Source organism: Felis catus, chromosome B2 (assembly GCF_018350175.1).
Source record: "Felis catus isolate Fca126 chromosome B2, F.catus_Fca126_mat1.0, whole genome shotgun sequence".
NCBI classification, from domain to species: domain Eukaryota; kingdom Metazoa; phylum Chordata; class Mammalia; order Carnivora; family Felidae; genus Felis; species Felis catus.
Window position 1 is genome coordinate 128,478,733 of NC_058372.1, and position 8,260 is coordinate 128,486,992.

General features: G+C 43.9%; 1 protein-coding gene across 1 annotated transcript in view; it reads right to left on the minus strand.

The window, feature by feature from the left end:
* HIVEP2 (HIVEP zinc finger 2) overlaps positions 1–7,807 on the minus strand; it is a 203,285-nt gene extending 195,478 nt beyond the window's left edge. The window contains exon 1 of the mRNA XM_023254458.2: positions 7,706–7,807. The gene's annotated coding sequence lies outside the window, so the exon portion shown is untranslated. The remainder of the gene's footprint in view (positions 1–7,705) is intronic.
* Positions 7,808–8,260: the final 453 nt, after the last annotated feature.

Below are 8,260 nucleotides of genomic sequence, written 5' to 3' on the forward strand. Positions count from 1 at the left end.
AGCCCATCTGTTCCAATCCTTTCGTTTCCAAATGAAGTCCAGAGAGTTTAAAGGACTTGTTTCCAAGTTTTTACAGAAAGCTAATTGCAAAGACACTTCTAGACCTTATGTCCCTCCACCTCTACTTCCACGAGAGTCCCAGTTTTTGCCTCACATTACACAGGCATGGCAACACGTGTAATTTTCAGACAATTAAGCAGTATAAAATAACCTCAGTTTAATTGCATCCAATTAACAAGCCAAATTAGTGTTTCATATGTACACTATTAAACTAGTTGTCTGGCTTCCAAAAGAAATAAAACACTGTTTCAAATGAATCTAGCATTTTAGTGAACAAAGCTACTTACAATTTAAATTACCTTTGCTATAATCTTCTTTATATGGAATTAGACCTAATCTCCATTTTAAAAGAAATTCTTTCTGCAACTATCAGGATGAAAATTCATGCTTGTATTTGAAGTATCAAATTTTTCTTTCTCACTAAATACATACGATTTTCTAAGATTAGTATACATGTGCATGCATGCACACATGCATACCTGTACATATATGCATGCCTAACGCCCCCTAAGCAAATACAAACAAGGGTGTGTCTGACATTTCCCCACCACCTAGTTTGAAAAGTCCCACCTTTTTCTTGGCCTTCAGAAATCAAGTGAATCTGCCACAATGCAAATAACAAGAGCTTTGCTGATCTCCTGCTTTCTTTTTCAGAGAAAATGAAACCACCAGATAAATCTTTGTCAAAAAACACTGCCTTCCAAATACACTGCCCTACACTATCCGTCCAGTACTGTCATGATTTAGATACAACTGGGTATCAATTAAAAACCGGTATTCTAATGAGCCACAAAACAAATCATCTATCCATTCCTTAAATATTTACACCTAAAAACATAAGTGCGTTATCATTTTAAGTATAGCCATTTTTATAAGTTATCGTTTGTTTGGTGGCCAACTTTCACTATTACTATTTATGAAGACTGTTCTGAGGAAAGAGTTGTAGAGTAGGTTAAACTAAAAATGCAGTACTGTATACTGAAGACACAGCTCAGACTGACGATCTGCTGTACGTATTTGACCATGTTTATCAAAATACTTAATCACTTTTGTTATTTATTATTAAGATGTCCATGAACAAGACAAAAGAGTTCACACTGTCATGCAGTGGTGTCAACCTTCATTACGTCTTTTGGGGCCTTATACCAATTTAATGGCCACCCTGCCACCAAGCTATTCATCCCCTAGACGTTTATAATCTTTCTGAACACCCACACATCATAGCATCACTCCTCTGCTGAAAAACCTTAGGTGAAATCCAGCTTTCTCAGGAGGGCTTCATGGCCCACATGGTCTGGAACCAATGGACCTTTCCAGGTTCGCCGAACTCTTCCTCTCCCTTGGCACAACAATGTCCCACCACTCCAAATCAAATTCAATGTGCCCCGCCCTTCCCTCTTAGTAGGATTTACTGAAATTCTACTCAACTTTCAAGGCCCCCGATCAAAATTTACTTCCTCCCACAAAGACCCTCTAATCTTTGCAGATGGAAAAAAAAAATGCTTCCATTTATATTATAGTTTCGCTCGTACGTTTTAGTAAAGTTTATTTAACAAGCCATATGTCTTCTCTAGATTGTAAAAATTCAAGTCAAGGATCATCATCCTCTTATCTCTCAATTACTCATATTCTGCCCCCCCCCCAGTCTGACTCCAGAGCCTAAGCTTGGAGCTCCACTTCCATAAACTGACTGTTTTTGCCACCTAAATTGAAATTTCTATATTGTATGAATTTTAAAACAGGGAGCAAATTAATTAAGTGATAACAGTTGACAAAATGGAGTAGGAGCCCAAGATTACATAAAGGAATGTTATTTTCACTAACCTCTTTTTCCACTCTTTTGTATTACGTTGACCCTTAATCATACAGAATCATACAGAAGGTAAAAAAGAAAAAAAAAAAAAAAAGAGCTAAATTTTTCCAAAGGTTCCAGTATTTGCAGTCATGAAGAGAAATTATCTGGGGACTTGAATGTTTCACTAGCTGTTTAGAAACATATAGATCCAGCTTATGCAGGGTTCTAAAGATTAATCGGTTCTTCAAACAATGACCTTGAAAGACCTCGGAACTGGTAGTTATTCATTAAGTAAGTGAATCAACGGTGTTGACCAATTCAGTTAACTTGATCCTCAAATAAGTATTTTTTAATTTAAATCATTTATTCTTAGAAAAATTACCTGCAAATAATAATAAGCTAACCTACAATTAAACCCCTCAAACCGAAGTTAGCACATGGAGTCGTAACAAACCTCCAGGGGTCAAGGGCCACTGACGTTGAAGTACTTGTGAAGAGACACATGTTATACATAAGGCTCCTCCAACTTCTAGACCCTGCCCCCCAAAATTCTTTCTCCAATGATCTACTTCTGACATAGCCAATAGTATGTCATACGTCTTGATTTTCCAAGGACAATGCCCATTTATGCCAGGTTAGATAATCATCCATGTGGTACTGACCACGTAATCTGGCCACACCTCGCCTCATTTCTCTAGTTATGTACCCTCAGCCCCACTGGCTTGCTTTCAATTCCTCAAAGCACTGTACATCCCCCAATCTCAAGATATTTGCATTATTCCCTCTTTGTACAATACACTCTTTCTCTCCACCTCTTTCCACTTGACCATAGTTTATTCTTCAGTCTCAGCTCAAATATTACCTCTTCAGACAAGGGTGATATACTGCTTATTTTTATACACTCATTAATAGGTGTATACACTTATGATACGCTCCTTTCTGTTTCTTTGAGAGCACTCGTAACTAATGTGGCTTTATTTATATTGGCTCACCTCATGCCTCATATCTGTCAAGCCCACTAGATTAGAAGCTCCTTTTCTGGTCTGGATCATCATTATATCCTTGGTGTCTACCAAAAGCCTAATCCATAATAAATACTTGTTGAATAAACGGATGAATAAGTTGTATTGATCGATGATGACTGGGTCACTTGTCATAGTACTCTGAAGAAAGAGCTAAGATTATATGTGAGTGACAAGTCAAAAATGTTGCCTAGCCCTGAGTACTTCCTGACCTTACAGCCAATCACCATGTGACCCAGAAGTAGTAGGTCAAACCCCACCTGCTCTCTGCCCCGTGTCTTCAGGCACACAAGCATCATTTTCATCTCTTCTCTCCAAAGCACTTTCTTCAAATATGTCTACCTAGTCAGACTTCAAATGTTAAGCAGATAGGAAATCTACAGTTACGGACACTTGTAGAATAGATCAAATGCCATAATTAACACCTCAAATGACAAATAATATGAGTATGTGTTAAGATTAGCACACATTTGGCTCAGAAAAATAGTGACACAAATTATTAAGCAGTTCTGATTCTATTCTAAACTCAGTCTTGAAGATAGTATAGCCCTATGTCTCTCTTAATGCTAGTAGCCAGGATCAACATCACAGAAGCCAAAGATCGTACAGATCAAGTATGCTGTGTTATCCTCTTATACGTGAAGACTGGTTATGTCACAATGATAGATGAAGTGCTGAAATATTTGTCCAAATTACTTAGGGCCATCTCACAGCTACAAATACTGACTTACAACTTCCTTTTTGTTAGCAATGCCATAAATAGCATATAGAAAGCAGTGCTTTTGTTGTTGTTGTTGTTGTTGTTGTGATCGAGTATCAGGAACAAGTGGAAAATTGTATCACGTATATTATTTCCTTCAAATAAGCACAATCTTATTTTCACAAGGTTTTCCCATTTTCTCTCAGTCCTCATTCACAGCTTCAAGCATTGAGAAACCTCACTGGAATATTCACTGAGGTTTTACTCAAGATAAATGAAGTCTCTGCCTATGTGGTTACAGCAACCCTACACACACTAATAGTGTGAAGTTCCTTATGAAACCTGAAGTCCATTGAGTTGAGATAGCAGACTTCCTCTGTTCCTTTTTATATCACTTAGAAAGCTGCAATGCTTACATACCCTGTTTTAGCCAAAATATGGATTCATGGTGAATTCGTTTATAAATTCATTAACTAGAAGCACAGCATTGGAATTTTCAGGTGAAGGTTTAAATTGTGAACCATTTCTCCACCTACAGGACTATTACACAGACCAGTACAGAGTCCTGTTGATGCTGACTAGGAACCAAAATTTGAAAACAGTGTTTATTTTGAACAGACTTAGGTGAGTAGCAACCTGTTTGATCCCAAACTATCCATCCAGTTGATCTTAACCACCTTTCCCTTATTACAATAGTCGCTACCTCAGGAATTAAATTCTTCCACACTCTAAAGGAGTACGCTTTTCACTCATGCCAAATAACATTTTCTATAGCTCTTTAAAACTACTTTTCTATGTTGAAGCTTTCAGATTAACTTCAGCTAATTACTGATAACTGAAAAATCTAAAGCCAACACAAATAGACTATATGTTATCATTGTTACTGTGGAAATAAACCCTGCTTTAAAATTCAAAATAGGCAGATTCTTAAAAAAAAAAAAAATCCTCATTTTAAAATAGAATCAGCATAAAAAAACAAAACCTGATTTTTCTGAATAGTGACGAAGTGTCAAAAGCGCAACCAGACACACGTACCATTATTTCACGGGGAACGCCTGCATTCGTGTTCTCTCTGTTTTGTTTTCATAGTAACAAGAACATTTGAAAACACATCTTGTGTAAAAGGAGCCCGATCAATCAAAAGATTCCACTGGCTAATCTTTCAATGTAGTCAAATGACATGACTTCATTATGTGATAACACCCATAGAGTAAATTCACCTTCATATCCCATGTTTAATAGAAACATAGAAATGCCTTACCTACTTCAGTGAATTTTTTCCAAACACCTCCACAAGGATCTAACATGTTAAAAATCAGTTAAATTTTAAATTGGTACCATCATTAATATGCTACCACTCCCCCAAATTGTCCCCAAATCAATTTCACATCAATTTAATCATAAACACCGTTACATAAATATAAGCAATCTCTAAAAACGCCAACCTCATAAAACACGATCATTGTAACAGAAATATAGATGCCAGCAAATGAATTTTGTTTTATACCTGACCCATGTTCAAAGCAAGACACTCAGACAATTTTCAAAAGATTCACCATTGTCATGTAACATTTTTCTGTACATAAGAAATATACTGCATATTTCAAACCTAGTGGTCAAAAGGGATTATGACACTTGAAAAGCACACTATCATTTAGTGGATGTTGGTAAATCCTTTTCGCCTCAAAATAAAAACGCACACTTCTCATCTGGTAACATGATTTCCTAGTGTTCCACAGGAATTTCATCTTAATGAAAATGCTATCACGTAGAGGGTATTTCTGACTTGATAAACCATCTGGCCTATATCCTAAAAATCAAACCCAATCTACTCATTACACAATCTACTTGGTTAAAATCTTGTTTGGGCACTTTTATAGGGTAAAAAAGAAAAAGACATCTGCAAATTCTAATATATATGTAATAAATACATATATCCTATGTGTAACATACATGTCTGTACATACATATGCAAATATTTAAAATAACTTGGTTTGCTCAAGGACAAATATCACCAAATATTACTTTGTCACTGGAGGAAATGTTTCTAATAAAGTTAAATGGCCTTTTCCAGGAGGACAGATCATTGCAAATTTAATTAAAAAGGATCTTATTAATATTTCAAGTAATTTCTGGGCTTGATTATGCGCTACAAAAGAAACAACTGTACTGAAGAGAAAAATCAATAGCCCTTGACTAGAGCCCTGAGTATGCTAGAAAAACACAGTTCTCTTGTGAATTATCAAGGTCTAGCCTTTGGGGGTGGGAGAGAGCACCAATATTTATTTGGAGGTAGACTGAGTTATTTTTAAAATGGCAAAAAAGGAAGGAGAACAATCGGTTCAAATTTTCCATTATAATGAAAGTACCGGAAACAAGCCTTTTTATGTTCATTTTAGGCCTAAGAAACTGTGCAGAGAATAAGGCTTTTGCAATGTCAGTTGCACACACTGCTTCCTGTGCGAATTCTAAGCCATTACAGGTGTCCTAAGGCCTCCAGCGAAACCTATTATCAGGTAGTCCTCCCGTCCCCTCAAAGCCATCCCCACTGCCCCCCTACCCCACACATATTATTGCTCGGCTGCTCTGAGTGTCTATTAAGGACCCTCTGTCTTCTCTGCACTCCCGAGGCTAAAGCACCCACTTTCCCTCGGCGAAGCCTGTAAAAGCTTTCCCATTAGAGAGGACTAGTTCCTGCCGTCCTTTTTCAGTTAGATGCTTTCAAGTCAGGAGAGGAGCCACTTGAAGAAAACCCTCCTTCCCCTCCTCCCTTTTTCCACTGGAAGCCACGTCCCTGAAGGACAACACGAAGGGACACTTCATGACCTTCTACCCCCTCACCCAATTTGGGCTCGGCGAGTTGGGGGTCGCATTTTCTCGTGTCCTCTGCTGCACTGGATGTGTTATGTAAGAGGGACAGAACGCGAGAGGCACATGCGTATAAAGCGCACCGATCTGCGATAACAGCTGGGGTGTCAGAGCTAATCTGGAGTCTCCCCCACCAAATACGACAGACACCACACATACATCACCCCCACCCCCTACACACACCCCCACACTGAGCAGTGTTTTCCTGTCTCGCCCCTACCAACACCAGACGCACAGAATGCAAAGGCGGGGGAGGGGTGAAGGGAGGTGAGAGAGGAGGAGCAGCAGCACATCTGCTTTGATAGCAGCCGGCAGAGCCGCCGCGGCAGAGAGCCCCTCGTTAACCCCCTTCCTGTGGCTGCACCACGTCATGGAACATTCCCGGAACGGGCCAACGTTCCACCCACTTCAGGGAACAGACATAAAGGCGCAGACCCAGCTCCCCACAGTGCAGAACCCAAACACACATGTCCCTTCCCGGTCCCCGGGCAGACGCACAGACGAACACGCATGCAAACCGCCCCCACCCGTCTCCACGCGCCCCCGGCCAGCCCGCCGCGCCGGGAGCCGCTCTGCGGCCGGTGCACCCGCAAGGCGAGGGCGCCTCCGCCTGAACCTTCCATCGAGACAGTCCCCTCCTTCCTCGCTTCCTTCCTTCTCTCCTTCCTTCCTTCCTTCCTTCCTTCCTTCCTTCCTTCCTTCCTCGCTCGGGAGGAGAAAGGAGTCACTGAAATGCCAACAGCTAGCAGCCTTCGCCGCGCTCGCTCGGCCGCAGGCCGGCGGCCCGGCCCCCGCGCCGCCCGCCCGCCCCCGGCCCGCGCCGCGCGCCCGCCGCCCGCCCGCGGCCCCCTCCCCCGCTACCTGACGACGGGCGGCCAGCGGCCGCGGCAGCCGCAGCGGTGGCCCGGCGGTGCGCGCCGGTGCACGTCCCTCATTAGTAACCAGGCACATTCCTGCCTCCAGCGCTCCCGCGCGGCCCCCTCCCCCCAGGACATTACGCAAAGCAGCCTCCCCTCATCTGCATAGATCCTCGGCCAGGGTATTCCCCGCATTTCCCGACGCGCCGGACCACCCCCCCCCCCCGGACGAGGTCTCCCCCATCCCCGCCCCCTCCGACCCTCACCCTCGCCACACCGGGAAGGGGCTGGGGGCGCGCGCCGCGAGACGCGACCGAGTCCGGCGGAGGCGATTTCAGTATAAAGTGAAACAAGCTCCCAATGCTGAAGGAGGCAGGAAAAACACGGCGCCTAGGCCACTTACCGAGCCGAGGAACCTAGATTCCCGCCGCTCTGCGCTCCCAAATGGTCGGTCCGCCCTCCGCGCGCCCCAAGGCTGCACCCAGCACCCCAAAGTCGAGACGTGTAGAAATATCGTTAACGAGCCAGGAGACCCTCCAAGTTGCTCCGGGCTCCGGGGAGCCTCAAGGTCCAGGACTCAACTTGGCAAAGACTTGTGCCACAGTCCCCGAAGATGTTTTTGTGGAGACCCTCCTCCGGCGGGGAGAGACAGCGCTCGGCGGCGCCCCGCTCGCCTCCTCTCCACCCTCTCACCTCCAGCCCGCCTCCCGCCGGCTGCCCGCCTCCGGGCCGCGAGCCCCTCGGGCGGCTGTCAGCTCCCGGCCGCCGCCGGGTGACAGGGGCGGGAGGAGGGCGCGACGCGGTGGCCCGAGCCCGAGCGGGCAAGGGGGATCCTCGCAGCAGCGGCGGCCGCTCACCTGGAAAGTCACCGCTGAGAAGGAGGAGGAGGAGGACGGAGAGGAGAAGGAGGAAGAGGAGGGAGAGGAGGAGGAGGAGGAGGAAACCCCCCTGGTGCCCT